The sequence below is a fragment of the Curcuma longa genome, chromosome 1 (genome assembly GCF_044706935.1).
Source record: "Curcuma longa cultivar G26 ecotype Majalengka, Jawa Barat chromosome 1, ITB_CL_G26_1.1, whole genome shotgun sequence".
NCBI classification, from domain to species: domain Eukaryota; kingdom Viridiplantae; phylum Streptophyta; class Magnoliopsida; order Zingiberales; family Zingiberaceae; genus Curcuma; species Curcuma longa.
Window position 1 is genome coordinate 5507767 of NC_133861.1, and position 15196 is coordinate 5522962.

General features: G+C 41.1%; 2 long non-coding RNA genes across 2 annotated transcripts; both read left to right on the plus strand.

The window, feature by feature from the left end:
* The first annotated feature begins 4345 nt into the window (after positions 1-4345).
* On the plus strand, positions 4346-6358 carry LOC141841030 (uncharacterized). The gene is made up of 4 exons (XR_012602775.1): positions 4346-4502; positions 4568-4654; positions 5460-5533; positions 6174-6358. It is a non-coding gene; the product is annotated as an uncharacterized LOC141841030 (long non-coding RNA).
* A 6293-nt stretch (positions 6359-12651) lies between these two features.
* LOC141833376 (uncharacterized) lies at positions 12652-14944 on the plus strand. Its single transcript, XR_012602203.1, has 3 exons — positions 12652-13019; positions 13085-13171; positions 14689-14944. It is a non-coding gene; the product is annotated as an uncharacterized LOC141833376 (long non-coding RNA).
* The last annotated feature ends 252 nt before the right edge of the window (positions 14945-15196 follow it).

Genomic DNA, 15196 nt, shown 5'->3' on the forward strand with positions numbered 1-15196 from the left:
TCATATCAAATTTATTTGTGTTAGATTATTTTAACATCAAATCAAGAGAAAAAAGGAGAAATAATATTCTATCATTCTTTAAGCTAAGAATTGAAAATCCTTTATCATCTTAGAGAACTAAAACTAATGCATCCATTCCTAATAAGGAATTCGAACCTCCCTCTAAATCTCAAAGAGTTGAGTTTGATGAAACTTCACTTGAATGAGATCCTAGATTGCGTATTTCAATGTGGCAATATCTTGTTAATTATCGTGATGAAATTAGACAAGCTCATATCAAAATGGAGTCATATCAACCTAAATTACAAGAGTACCCACGGTCTGAATCTGGAAAGCAACATCGTTGATTTCAATATACATGGTTTAAAAAATTTCCATGGTTAGAGTACTCTCCTTCAAAGGATGTAGTATTTATTTTCCATGCTATCTTTTTGAATCAAGTGAAGCACAACAATCTACATTCACAGTTGAAGAGTTTAAAAGTTGGAAACACGTTAATGATGGAGCCAAGTGTGCCTTTTTGTCTCACATGAGAAATTCTAATTCGGTGCATAATAAATCTGCAAAATCTGTTATTGATGTGATAAATGTAACTCAACATATAGATAAAGTTATGAATCAAGAATTTTTTTAACAGATTCAAAAAAATTGATTAAGACTTGCAGCAACAATTGAGAGTGTCTGTTGGCTTGGTTTGCAAGCATGTGGATTGAGAGGTCATGATGAATCTTCAGATTTCCAAAATCGTGGTAATTTCATTGAGATGCTAAAACTTTTGGGAAAATGGAACGCTAATATTGGCGATGTTATCTTAAAGAAAGCTCCGGGAAATGCAAAGTATACCTCACCAGAAGTTTAAAAAGAAATCTTGCATATTATTGGTAACAGATCAGTCAGAAATAAAATCCATGATGAAATTAGAGATTCTAAATTTTGTATTTTGGTGGATGAAGCGAAGGATGTATCAAACAAAGAACAGATGACTATAATTTTGAGATTTGTTGATGTATATGGTTTCTTACGAGAGTGTTTTTTTTTTCAAATTGTGCATGTTCATGATACCACAGCTGCAACACTTAAGAAAGAAATATGTGATGTCCTCACTAGATATAATCTAGAAATTCATAATATGCGAGTTCAAGAGTATGATGGTGCTAGCAACATGTGTGATGATTTTAATGGATTGCAAGCTTTATTTCTTAAAGACTGTCCCTATGCATATTATGTGCATTGCTTTGCCCACCAACTTCAGTTAGCGTTAGTTGCAGCTGCTGAAAAGGAGATCTCTATATGGCTTTTCTTTTCGAATATGACAGCTATTGTTAATCTTGCTACATCTTCTTCCAAACGCAATACTGAGTTACAATCTGCTCAAGTTAATGAAATTACACGTTCTGTTGTTGCTAGTGAGCGTGAGACTAGGCGAGGAGCTAATCAGATTGGTACTTTGCATCGAGTAGGAACTACTCGTTGGAGCTCCCATTTTGATTCTATTTGCAATTTAATAGATATGTATGATGCAACTATTAATGTGCTTGAATGCATTATCACTGATGGTTCCTCTATTTCGATGCATGGGGAAGTTAGTGGTTTCTTAATAGTGATGAAGTCTTTTGATTTCATTTTTATTTTGCATTTGACGCATAAAATTATGGGGATCATAGATTTACTTTGTTGTGTCTTGCAACAAAAGTCTTTTGATATCATAAATGCAATGAATTTAGTCTCTACAACTAAAGCACTTTTCCTAACATTGAGAAATGATGGTTTTGATATTCTGTTTTCATATGTCAAATCATTTTACAAAAGATTGGATGTTGATATTCTTGAGATGAGTCCTCGTTATAAGTATCTTAATCATTCATGCCAGCAAAAGGATACCATCACAATTGAGCATCACTTTCATTATGATATATTTAATGCTGCAATATATTTTCAGTTGGAAGAGTTAAATTCTAAATTCAGTGATGAGACAATAGAACTTCTTGTACTCAGTTTTGCTTTGGATCCAAAAGATAATTTTAAATGGTTCGACATTGATAAGATTTGTACTCTTGCTGAGAAGTATTATCCTATGGACTTCACTGAACAAGAAATGCATAATTGGAGATGTTAACTACAACATTATGAGCTCGATGTAGTTTCTCATGAAAGTTTTTAGAAAATGCCCACTATCTCAGAATTGTGCCGAGATTTATTTGAAACAAAAAAATTATAAAATTATAATTTGATCGACAAGTTGATCCATCTAGTTCTAACTTTGCCTGTTTCTACAGTAACTACAAAGCGTGCATTTTCGACTATAAAGCATGTAAAAACAATTCTTCGTAATAGAATGGGAGAGAATTTTCTGATAGATTCTATGATTATCTACATTGAGAGAGAGTTTGCTTTAAGTATTGATTCAGATTCTATAATTGATGAATATTATATTTTGAAGAATCAAAAATCTCAACTTCAATAATATATATGGATCATCTTTGTATCTTTAGAGTTTGGTATTGAAGGTATGCACATTGCACACTAGAACACAGCTTAGTTTGGTATTGAAGATTCTGTTATGCAATTACATTGATATGATTATCATGGTACCATCCTCAATCTAACTTAAATTTTTTTTCCCAATCAGAGCGTGCATTGTTGCCAATGATTAACTTATTATCATTGGCTATCAAGAAGGGATTTTATGGCTAAACCTGGATCACCAATTTTTAAATGTGTCTGAAGAAGTGAGGTTAATTATTGAAGGTACAATAGAAAAGCATTCTATAACAAAAAAGATGGTGTTAGTTGGAAAAGTGTTTCAGTTTAATTTGGATAAATTGGTAGGAATTTTTTTCCTTTACATAGAAATTGATCCAATTATTAAGAATTACTAAAGGACCGTATATCTAGTATTAGTTATTTTTCGTCGTGTTCATTACATGATCAGAGCAGATTGTTGGTATGCCACATGGTATATATACCCAAGGGGTGGAGGCATGTGTTATTCTGCTTTAGTCCGAGGGCCGACAACGGACTAACGATGGCCAAGGATGTTGAGAAGTAGAATGTCGACTGAGTTGGCGGCGCCGCGGTAATGAGTTGAGGGTGAGAAAAAGGAAGGCAGGTTGAGGACCGAGATTAGCTCGGGTAGATCGGTTGTCCTAGCTCCGCCATTGTGCAGGGCTGATCTCTCCTATAGCAGGTCATGGGATTTGTATTACTCTGTTAGTGCAGAGGTCTCCGATGACTCATACGGAGGCGATCTTAAGCAGGAATACAATTGTTACCGTCTGTGGGAACACTAAACTAGGATCCTGAATTGGGATGCTCTGATGGATGACCCTATAAGACCAACCATCATAATTATGACCCACGACAAATTCAATAAAATTGTGCCCACCGTAGTCCAAGCGGCCTTACAGAATCAGCCTGAAGCTCCTACTCCATCTTCGAGGATACCGACCATGTCTTCCATTTATTAAAAAAAAGTATGTTTTTTTTTCAGATAATGTAATTGCAATTTATATCGATTGAAGTACCGCTGTGCTAATTATGTGGTCCTCTGGGCAGAATTCCTTGCATTAAGTATGCATAGTTAATGTACTTGAAAAGGCCATCAAATTAATTAGTTAATCTAATTATCTAAGTGAATTAAACAGACATGGATGTACATCTGTGTTCCGTTGCTGCTCTACGTAGGGGAGCGGAATCTAAGAGCTTTCCGGTCCAAAGCTTACTCTGTCAAGATCTAGATCTTAAAGGTAAATATTTTTTTCATCATCAGACCCCATTAGTGTCTCCTGTATTTTTTTTTGACTAGTGACAATATGCTCATATTATCCTTCAGCTTTTTATTTTTCAATAAAGAATATTGAACTATTTCAATTAATGTGATGAACTGATGCAACATTATTAGCTATAACCAATTCCTTGATGCAGGTCTCATTACTACCAGGTAATGTGTTAACGGTGACCATGTCCAAGCCGCATGGATTTCGCTATCGATTTAGAAAAAAAAAAACTTAATGGATCGGGTTTGGGTTAAACCCGAAACCCATTAAGAGATTCTCAACCCGAAACCTCCGCGATTTTTTCCCTCCGCAACGCTTCCTTCTCCGAGCGTTCCCTTCTGCACGCGAGCCGAGCGTTTCCTCCTCCACGCAAGTTCGGCGGCAGTGATGGCGGGAGTTGATGGCGCCGGCAAAGAGTGCGGGCGGAGGGGGAATATAGGGAAACCTAACCCTAGGCGCCCGGTTCATCTTCCTCTGCTCGTGTCCTCTGTGCGCCGATCACCATTGCCGCGCGCGAAGAAGAGGTGAGGAGGAAACCATACTCGGATGGGCGAGTGGAGAGAAGGAGAGGCCGCTGCGTTCTTCTCTTCTTTCTCCTCTTCTCTGATTCGCGAAGCACTGTCGGCTTCGCCTGGTTCTGCGGGTTGCTTGAAGAGGAAGAAGGCAGCAAGGAGACCTAGCCGCAACCTCCATTGCCGGTGTGCAGGTTCTAGGCTTCAAACCGAGGTAAGATTTGGGTTGCTGTTTGGATTTCGTTGGATGCTTGATTCGAATTTGAACTGAAATCCCAGATTTGGTGGAGTTGACGGTGGGGCTCGGCAGTGAGGGAAGGACCGAAACTTGGCTTGGATCTAGGGTTCCTAAGGCTTCAATCGGAGGTGAGATTCTTTCTTGGTTCGTTTCTTTGGGTCGTGCTTGCTGTGGGAATGGTTGATTAGGGGGATTTCGGCTCTGTGGCTTGGTACTGGTTGATAGGGGGGCGGTGAGTGCTGGATGTTGGGGTTGATGATCCAATGTTGCTTGAAGTTAGGGTTGTTTTGTTGGATCTGTTGATTTCTGTGGGAATAGTTGGAGCTAGGTTTTGATTGGAATATTGATTTATATTTTGTTGGAGTAGAATTACTGGTTTGTGGTTCTGATCTACCCGGGATTTGTTCTGTTGATGGATCCAATTTAATTGGATCCGATTGAGGAAGAAGGGGATGGTGATGGAGTTTTCTGTTGGATTTTAGGGGTTTGGATGTTTAATTCTTGCTGATTCTGTGGATTACTGTTTTATTAGGTTTTGTATTAGTTTTTTTTGGTTGTGAGTGATTGTTGGAGGTGGCTGTTGATAGATTAGGTTTTGATGTAGGATCTTGGATCCGATCAAAATCTAATTTGGGTTAACATTAACATGGATCCGGGTGTGACCATTGGCACGGATCTTATTGGTTGATTTAGATCCAGTTGGAGGTGGAACATGAACTTAACTCGTGTTTAAATAGCATAAGTTAATCTGATGAGTTGGATTTAGTTGAAATAATTGAATCATGGATCCGGATGTAATGGATCCAAATTGGGTTAGGTGTGGTATAGTTTTAATTATGATTCGGGTTAGGTTAATTTTGATTGGATTAGATTAACCTTAAATTCGGCTAGGTCTACGTATTTATAAGTGGATGTTGTTTATCCCTTTTGCAGGTCCTTGATTATTGATCTGGTTACCTATGTGGTTTATTTTTAGGGGGTTCTGTTATCGACATTCGTCAGATCAGGTGGGTAATCCTGTGCTGGTCAACACAGGTCTATTCGTAAGTACTTCTGTTGCTATTTACCTTGTTGATATCATTGTCACCTTGTTGTTTAAGACCCTGTTGATCGAGCAAGATATTTCTATACAGTCATATGATATTGCTGTTGATCATGCCTGATTAGATATAGGCCTAACTGTTGAATTGAGCATCATGACCTATACATGATAGAAGTAGGATTATTGTTGCGCTAAGTTGGGTGCAACCAGGACTAACTAGATAACCCTCCTGACGCTGCCCGCTCCCCACTTGATTAGTAGTGGTTTTGTTGTTGGTGCAGCTTTCTTGTCGTACGTCCCAGTTCACTGCACTGGGTGAGTGTTTGGGGGTGACGAGTGCAGACAGTAACCATGCATCATATGCACATGCATTTGTTGGTGGTTGTATATTACCTTGATGGTTGTGGCACTTGTTGTTATATGTGGTTGTTGCACTTGATTATATTCATTATGCTGATATCTGTTGCTTATTGACCTTGTTCATTCTGTTTCGTATGATATCCTGTTATCTTATTCTATATGTTGTTATGCACTTTCATCTAATATCCACTGAGTATTGTATACTCACTACCCAGACCCTGGGGTTGGCCTTGTTTTCTCCCCAGGTAGTAGATAGGATGTTGGTTGAAGCTTGGAGGTCTGCCAGTCTGCCCCATCATCTCACAGCAGGAGCAGGAGTCGTTTCCTTGTGGGGTCCTTTTTTTTTTATATAGTGTGGACTAGTCATTGTTTTCCTTATATGTTGTATGTTATTTGTTATCTTGTGGGTTTTGAATTTATGTTCGTAGTCGTGTGGTTAAGAACTTTATTCTCGATTGTGGAGTTTCCGTTATTATAGATTTGTGGAGTTGGTTTTATCGTTGCTTGTGGTAAGCATTATTGTAGTGTTTTGCGATCTTTCGTGGTTATATAGTAGTATATGCATATGTTAGATGTGTGGTTGTGGCTGTGTGGGCCTTTATTTGATAGTTAGTAACTTGTATATTTGTGCTGTATTAGTATTGGCCATGTGGGCCTATTATATCATTATGTATCAAGAAAAGTTGAATTGTTACAGAGTAGATGTTGTCAAAATTTTTCGGACAGTCGTCTCCCGGGACGTGACAATTTAGTAGTATCAGAGCAGGTTAGGTTCTTTCGAGATTTGTCGTATTTTTGGTCTATCTGATACCAAATTGTTTTGGTATCAAAGCATAGTTCGGTCCATGTGATTTTGTGGATTGGTCGTTAGATTTTTCGGTCTACCTTATTGTAAAGTCCACATTGTTTCTTGGATTTTTTTCGTCGTAGTTTCGATTTGTTCGATCCAGACTGTGAGATGGGATGGACAGTGGCATGATCACTCCAAACGGATGTAAGTTATCTTTTGTATTTGATTTAATGATAGAGATTAATAGTAGTTATGTTGCTAGGTGATATTATAGCCCCTGTACAAAACCGAGCAAGTGGTCGACCACGGAGACGACCTGTTAGGTTTATAGAGACGGACAATTTTGAGGATGTTGCTGATAGTCGAGAGCAGACCCGTGATCCTCCAGTTGTGGGACAGGGTTCTCAAGCTCATAAGATACCGTTGACATACCCTGTACCGGCTACTGCTAGTTATACTATGGATAAGAGCCGGATATCGATGTTGACAAAGTCGGTAAAAGATCGATTTACTCTCTTCCATGGGGGATCTGACCCATGGGTGGCGCGTTCCTGGTTGGAAAGTCTGACGGATACCTTCGACTACATCACTTGTACTGATGTAGAAAAAGCTGAATTAGCTATCTACCACCTTCGGGATCAGGCTGTCACGTGGTGGAAGCCACAGAGAATGATTTTCGGAGGGCAGGAGATATCATGGCGAGCATTTAGAGAGGCTTTCGAGTCATAGTATTTCTCAACGACCTTCTGTTTGGCGCGGCGCCAGGAGTTTCTGAATTGTAAGCAAGGTGACCATTCGATCATGGAATATAATGCGGAATTCTCAAGACTTGCAGAGTTTTGTTCGCATTTAGTGGCTTTGGATAGTGATCGGATGTTCCAGTTCACCCAAGGATTGGCTGCCTATATCCGGGTCAGAATGTCGGATTTTCTGGTTAGTTCTTACAGAGAGGCGTTGGACTGGGCTTTACTCATTGAGATGACTCAGCAGCAAGTAGCTCGGGAAAAAGACACAGAAAGGTCAAAAAATCTAGCTGTGTAGAAGACTGGTTAGAAAAGGCCTGCTCAGGGATCAGGTTCTCGAGATTTTACGAGACGACAAAAGGGTAAACAACCATCTTCGAGTGGGTCCCAGAAGAATCAGGAGATGGATGTTATGGAGAAGAGGTGTTTTCAGTATGGATTCGGTAGTCATCAGGTAGCGGATTGTTCATCAGATAAGACAGTTTGCTATTACTATAAGCAACTTGGTCATATCATCAAGGATTGCACTCTGAGAGCTCAGTTAGAGCTCACTTACACTACCACTTCAGGAGGACGATCTACATAGTCGCGACAGTAGAGGATACCACTGAGGCATAGGGCACTGCATCAGCAGAAAACTTTGCCGCCTCTAAGACAGTTGTATCAGATACAAGGAAAAGAATATGCAATGTTACTGACAGCCCCACAGTCAGAGATCTGTTATTCGCGATCCCGTTGCAACAGCAGTTACCAGCAGTACCATTCTCCTATAGTATGCCTCCTCTACATTCATCAGTCGTCACCAGTATCCCAGAATCAGTCTCAGTCAGAACAGAGGCAGTCTGCGTCCCATTCAACTATACAGTCGTCCGGCACAGAGACTAGTCGCGTTTATGCTATCACACGAGAGGAGGCATAGTGGGCCGATGGATCGGTCATCCGGGATATGATTTCTGTTTATTCCATATATGCAGATACCTTGATTGATACTGGTAGTTCACACCCATTCATGTCTAGATTGTTTTTGAGAAAAATTAGAAGAATTCCTATGGTTAGATCGTGTAGCCTGGCAGTATCCTTATCATCAAGAGAAATACTGACTACCAATCAGCAAATCAAGGGATGTCCGTTGGATTTCGACGGTCATACCCTTACGGTGGATCTTCAGGTGTTGGATATGGCGGAGTTCGATATTATTTTGGGTATGGATTGTTAGCAACCTATCATGCTACAGTGGATTGTCGGGATAGAGTGGTTACTTTTCGACCTCTAGATCAACCCGCTTGGGAATTCGTTGCTACTCGGAATGATGCAGTATCAATTATTTCTGCTATACAAGCTCAGAGAATGTTAGACGGTGGGTGCCGAGGGTATTTACTGTTTCTGAAGCAAGCAGACGAAGTCGGAGTTTCTTGTCCTTTCGATGTTTGTATCGTCCGCGATTATCAGGATGTTTTTTCGGACGAGCTTCCCGGCTTGTCACCTCCGAGGCAAATCCAGTTCACTATTGAGGTGATTCCAGACATGACACACGTGTCTAAGGTGTCATATCGGATGGCACCGAAGGAATTGGAGGAACTTAAGATCCAGCTACATGAGTTATTGGATCGGGGTTTCATTCGTTCTAGTGTATCACCATGGAGAGCCCCAGTTCTATTTGTGAAGAAGAAAGACGGGTCTATGAGGTTGTACGTTGATTACCGTCAGTTGAATGCGGTTACAATAAAAAATAAATATCCTTTGTCGCGTATTGAGGACTTGCTTGATCAGCTGAAGGACTCCTGTGTATACTCAAAGATTGACTTAAGATATGGGTATCATCAGCTGAGAGTGCGAGACGAGGATATACAGAAGACAGCCTTCCGTACTCGCTATGGACATTATGAGTTCTTGGTGATGTCATTTGGACTCACCAATGCTCTAGTCGCATTTATGGATTTGATGAACCAGATTTTTTTGGAGTATCTAGACCGGTTTGTCATAATCTTTATTGACGACATTCTGATATACTCTCGATCGGAGGAGCATGAGCAGCATCTTCGTATTGTATTGGAGACATTACGTCGCAAGCAGCTATATGTAAAGTTCAGCAAATGTGCGTTCTGTTTCTCTTCTGTGGAATTTCTCAGGCATGTGTTGTTTAGCCGAGGTATTTCTGTTGATCCTCAGAAGATAGAGGTTGTTACTGGTTGGGAGCAGTCGAACACAGTTCAAGAGGTCTGCAGTTTTTTGGGTTTAGCTGGATATTATTGGAGATTTGTAGATGACTTCTCTCGTATTGCTACCCCGCTCACTCGTCTGATCAAAAAGGGGATGAAGTTCGCCTGCTCAGAAGCTTGCGAGGTCAGTTTTCAAGAGCTTAAGCAGCGGTTAGTGAGTGCCCCGATATTGGTGATTCCTGCTGGTGAAGACGGATTCATACTTTATACCGATGTGTCATTCCATGGATTAGGTGCAGTATTGATGCAGCGTGACCGAGTGGTTGCCTATGCTTCTCGTCAGCTGAAGGATCACGAGAAGAACTACCCTGTTCATGATTTAGAGTTTGCCGCTATTATCTTTGCTTTGAAGATTTGGTGACATTATTTGTACGGGGTTACTTTGGAGGCATTCATCAATCATAAGAGTCTAAAGTATTTGTTTACGTAGAAGGAGTTGAATCTCAGACAGAGACGCTGGATGGAGTATTTGAAGGATTATGATTGTACCATCAACTACCATCCAGAGAAAGTTAATGTGGTAGTTGACGCGCTAAGCCGGAAGTCTCATAGGATTTTGGCTAGTCAGTGGGTGGCAGTTACCAGTTATCGATCTGGTCCGACAGTTTTCTGAGTTGGGATTGGTGGAGCTTGGCCAGACTCAGCGAGGAGTGATGTTTTCTATGATGGCTCAGTCACCCATAGTAGAGAAGATCAAGTCAACACAGGCTAGCGACCAGCATATTCAGTTTATCCGCAGTAGGGTGGACTCCGGACAATAGTTAGAGTTTTCTTGTGACGCAGATGGAATACTTCGGTTTCGAGGAAGACTCTGTGTTCCAGAGCAACATCCGATCCAAGAGGAGTTATTATAGGAGGCACATCATTCTAGGTTCGCGATACATCCTGGTGATACTCGTATGTAGCGGGACCTAAAACGCTCCTATTGGTGGAACGACATGTAGAGGGACATCGCAGATTTTATTACAAGGTGTTTAGTGTGCCAGCAGGTGAAGGCTGAACGCAGAGACCAGCCGGGTTGCTTCAGGAGATACCAGTACCCCAGTGGAAGTGGGAGCATGTTACGATGGATTTTGTTACAGGCTTACCTAGGACCCGGAAGGGGCATGATGCGATTTGGGTAATCGTTGATCGGTTAACCAAATTCGCTCATTTTCTTCCGATACGTCGGACGGATTCGCTGGATCGTTTGGCGGAGTTGTATTGCAGCGAGATTGTTATATTACATGGAGTTCTCGTGAGTATTATTTCGGATAGAGATTTGCATTTTACCTGACGATTCTGGCAGAGTCTGCAGCAAGCACTGGGTACAGAGCTTCGTTTTAGTACAACATTTCATCCGTAGACAGATGGTTAGTCGGAGCGTACTATTCAAACTCTGGAAGATTTACTAAGGGCTTGTGTTATCGATTTCGGTGGCAGTTGGGAGGATCACCTGCATCTGGTTGAGTTCGCCTATAACAACAGCTATCATTCTACTAGTCAGATGGCTCCGTATGAGACTTTGTATGGTAGACCTTTTCGATCTCCCGTGTTGTGGGAGGAGGTTGGTGAGAGACAGCTGTTAGGTCCACAGGGTCTTCAGCAGGATGCCGAGCTTGTACACGTTATTAGACAACGTATGTCAGAGGCTCAAGATCGACAGAAAAGTTATGCGGATCAGAGACGGAGACATCTGGAGTTTTCCGTGGGCGATCATGTGTTCTTACGTGTATCACCCACGAAAGGGGTGAAGAGGTTCGGATTAAAGGGAAAGTTAGCTCTGCGCTACATTGGACCATTTGAGATTTTGGAGCGGATTGGCTAGGTGGCATATCGCCTGGCATTACTGCCGACACTTGCTGGTGTTTATAACGTATTTCACGTTTTTATGCTGTGGAAACACGTACCTCATCCTACACATGTTCTGAAAGAAGTATCTATTCTTCTTCAGTCGGATGCGTCTTATGAGGAGATTCCAGTGCGAATCCTTGGCTATAAAGAGCGGCAGTTGCGAAAGAGAACCATTCGACTGGTGAAGGTCAGGTGGCAACACCATAAAGATGAGGAGGATACTTGGGAGCTGGAGGATACTATCCGGGCTCGATATCTTTATCTATTTACATGAGGTATGATTTTTAATTGTTATGGTATTTCTGCACGGAAGTATACAACAACAACAACAACAACCAAGCCTTATCCCACTAAGTGGGGTCGGCTATATGGATCCTTTTACGCCATTGAGCTCTATCTCCTATTATATCATCATTTATATTTAAATAAATTTTATCTTGTTTTATTGTTGCTAATCAAGTCTTTTTTGATCTACCTCGCCCTCATTTGATATGCGTATTTGTCATAGTTTCACACCGCCTAACTGGAGCATTTATCGGTCGTCTAAGTACATGTCCGTACCACCTTAAACGTGTCTCACGGAGTTTTTCCTCAATAGATGCAACTCCAACTTTCTCTCTAATGCTCTCATTTCTTATTCTGTCCATCTTTGTATGTCCACACATCCATCTTAACATCCTCATCTCCGCAACTCTCATCTTTTGCTCATGTGCTCGAGTCATAGCCCAACATTCAGCGCCATATAACATGACAGGTCTAACTGCCGTTTTATAGAACTTTCCTTTAAGTTTTAGAGGCATTTTACGATCACATAAATCATCTGATGTTCTCCTCCATTTCAACCATCCTGTTTGTATTCTATGTAAGATATCTCTCAATCCCTCCATCGACTTACAAAAATGATCCTAAATATTTAAAACTCTTAGTTTCAGAAATATGAAGAAAGAAAATTTGGAGACTAAATTTCTATTATTGGGGGAGAATGCAAGATATGAGGTGTTTAGAAAAAAAAACCTTAATGGATCGGGTTTGGGTTAAACCCGAAACCCAGTAGGAGATCCTCAACCCGAAACCTTCGCGATTTTTTTTTCTCCGCTTCCTTCTACGAGCGTTCCCTTCTCCACGCGAGTCGAGCATTTCCTCCTCCACGCAAGTTCGGCGGCAGTGATGGCGGGAGTTGATGGCGCCGGCAAAGAGTGCGGGCGGAGGGGGAATATAGGGAAACCTAACCCTAGGCGCCCGGTTTATCTTCCTCTGCTCGTGTCCTCTGTGCGCCGATCACCATTGCCGCGCGCGAATAAGAGGTGAGGAGGAAACCATACTCGGAGGGGCGAGTGGAGAGAAGGAGAAGCCGCCGCGTTCTTCTCTTCTTTCTCCTCTTCTCTGATTCGCGTAGCACTGTCGGCTTTGCCTGGTTCCGCGGGTTGCTTGAAGAGGAAGAGGGCAGCAAGGAGACCTAGCCGCAACCTCCATTGCCGGTGTGCAGGTTCTAGGCTTCAAATCGAGGTAAGATTTGGGTCGCTGTTTGGATTTCGTTGGATGCTTGATTCGAATTTGAACTGAAATCCCAGATTTGGTGGAGTTGACGGTGGTGCTCGGCAGTGAGGGAAGGACCGAAACTTGGCTTGGATCTAGGGTTCCCAAGGCTTCAATCGGAGGTGAGATCCTTTCTTGGTTCGTTTCTTTGGGTCGTGCTTGCTGTGGGAATGGTTGATTAGGGGGATTTCGGCTCTGTGGCTTGGTACTGGTTGATAGGGGGGCGGTGAGTGCTGGATGTTGGGGTTGATGATCCAATGTTGCTTGAAGTTAGGGTTGTTTTGTTGGATCTGTTGATTTCTGTGGGAATAGTTGGAGCTAGGTTTTGATTGGAATCTTGATTTCTGTTTTGTTGGAGTAGAATTACTGGTTTATGGGTCTGATCTACCCGGGATTTGTTCTGTTGATGGATCCAATTTAATTGGATCCGATTGAGGAAGAAGGGGATGGTGATGGAGTTTTCTATTGGATTTTAGGGGTTTGGGTGTTTAATTCTTGCTGATTCTGTGGGTTACTGTTTTATTAGGTTTTGTATTAGTTTTTTTTTGTTGTGAGTGATTGTTGGGGGTGGCTGTTGATAGATTAGGTTTTGATGTAGGATCTTGGATCCGATCAAAATCTAATTAGGGTTAACATTAACATGGATCCGGGTGTAACCATTGGCACGGATCTTGTTGGTTGATTTAGATCCGGTTGGAGGTGGAACATGAACTTAACTCGTGTTTAAATAGCATAAGTTAATCTGATGAGTTGGATTTAGTTGTAAGAATTGAATCATGTATCCGGATGTAATGCATCCAAATTGGGTTAGGTGTGGTATAGTTTTAATTATGATTCGGGTTAGGTTAATTTTGATTAGATTAGATTAACCTTAAATTCGGCTAGATCTACGTATTTATAAGTGGATGTTGTTTATCCATTTTTGCAAGTCCTTGATTATTGATCCGGTTACCTACGTGGTTTATTTTTAGGGGGTTCTTTATCGACGTTCGTCAGATCAGGTGGGTACTCCTGTGCTAGTCAACACAGGTATATTCGTAAGTACTTCTGTTGCTATTTACCTTGTTGATATCATTGTCACCTTGTTGTTTAATACCCTGTTGATTGAGCTTGATATTTCTATACAGTTGTATGATATTGTTGTTGATCATGCCTGATTAGATATAGGCCTAACTGTTGAATTGAGCATCATGACCTATACATGATAGAAGTAGGATTATTGTTGTGCTAAGTTGGGTGCAACCAGGACTGGCTAGTGCCCGCTCCCCCACTCCCCACTTGATTAGTAGTGGTTTTGTTGTTGGAGCATGTGCAGCTTTCCTGTGTGCGCCCCAGTTCACTACACTGGGTGAGTGTCTGGGGGTGGCGAGTGCAAACAGTTACCATGCATATCATATGCACATGCATTTGTTAGTGGTTGTGTATTACGTTGATAGTTGTAGCACTTGTTGTTTTATGTGGTTGTTGCACTTGATTATATTCATTATGTTGATATCTGTTGCTTATTAACCTTGTTCATTCTGTTTCGTATGATATCCTGTTATCTTATTCTACATGTTGTTATGCACTTTCATCTAGTATCCACTCAATATTGTATACTCACTATCCAGACCCTGGGGTTGACCTTGTTTTCTCTCAGGTAGCAGATAGGATGTTGGTTGAAGCTTGGAGGTCTGTCAGTCTACCCCATCATCTCACAGCAGGAGCAAGAGTCATTTCCTTGTGCGGTCCTTCTGTTTTTATATATTGTGGACTAGTCGTTGTTTTCCTTATATGTTGTATGTTATTTGTTGTCTTACTTGTGGGTTTTGAATTTATGTTCATAGTCGTGCGGTCAAAAACTTTATTCTCGGTTGTGGAGTTTCCGTTATGATAGATTTGTGGAGTTGGTTTTATCGGTGCTTGTGGTATACCTTATCATAGTGTTTTGCGATCTTCGTGGTTATATAGTAGTGGATGCATGTGTTGGATGTGTGGTTGTGGCCATGTGAGCCTTTATCTGATAGTTAGTAACTTGTACATTTGTGTTGTATTAGTATTGACCGTGTAGGCCTATTATATCATTATGTATTAAGAAAAGTTAGACTGTTACAGAGGAGATGTTGTCGAAATTTTTGGACAGCCGTCTCTCAGGATGTGACAATCGA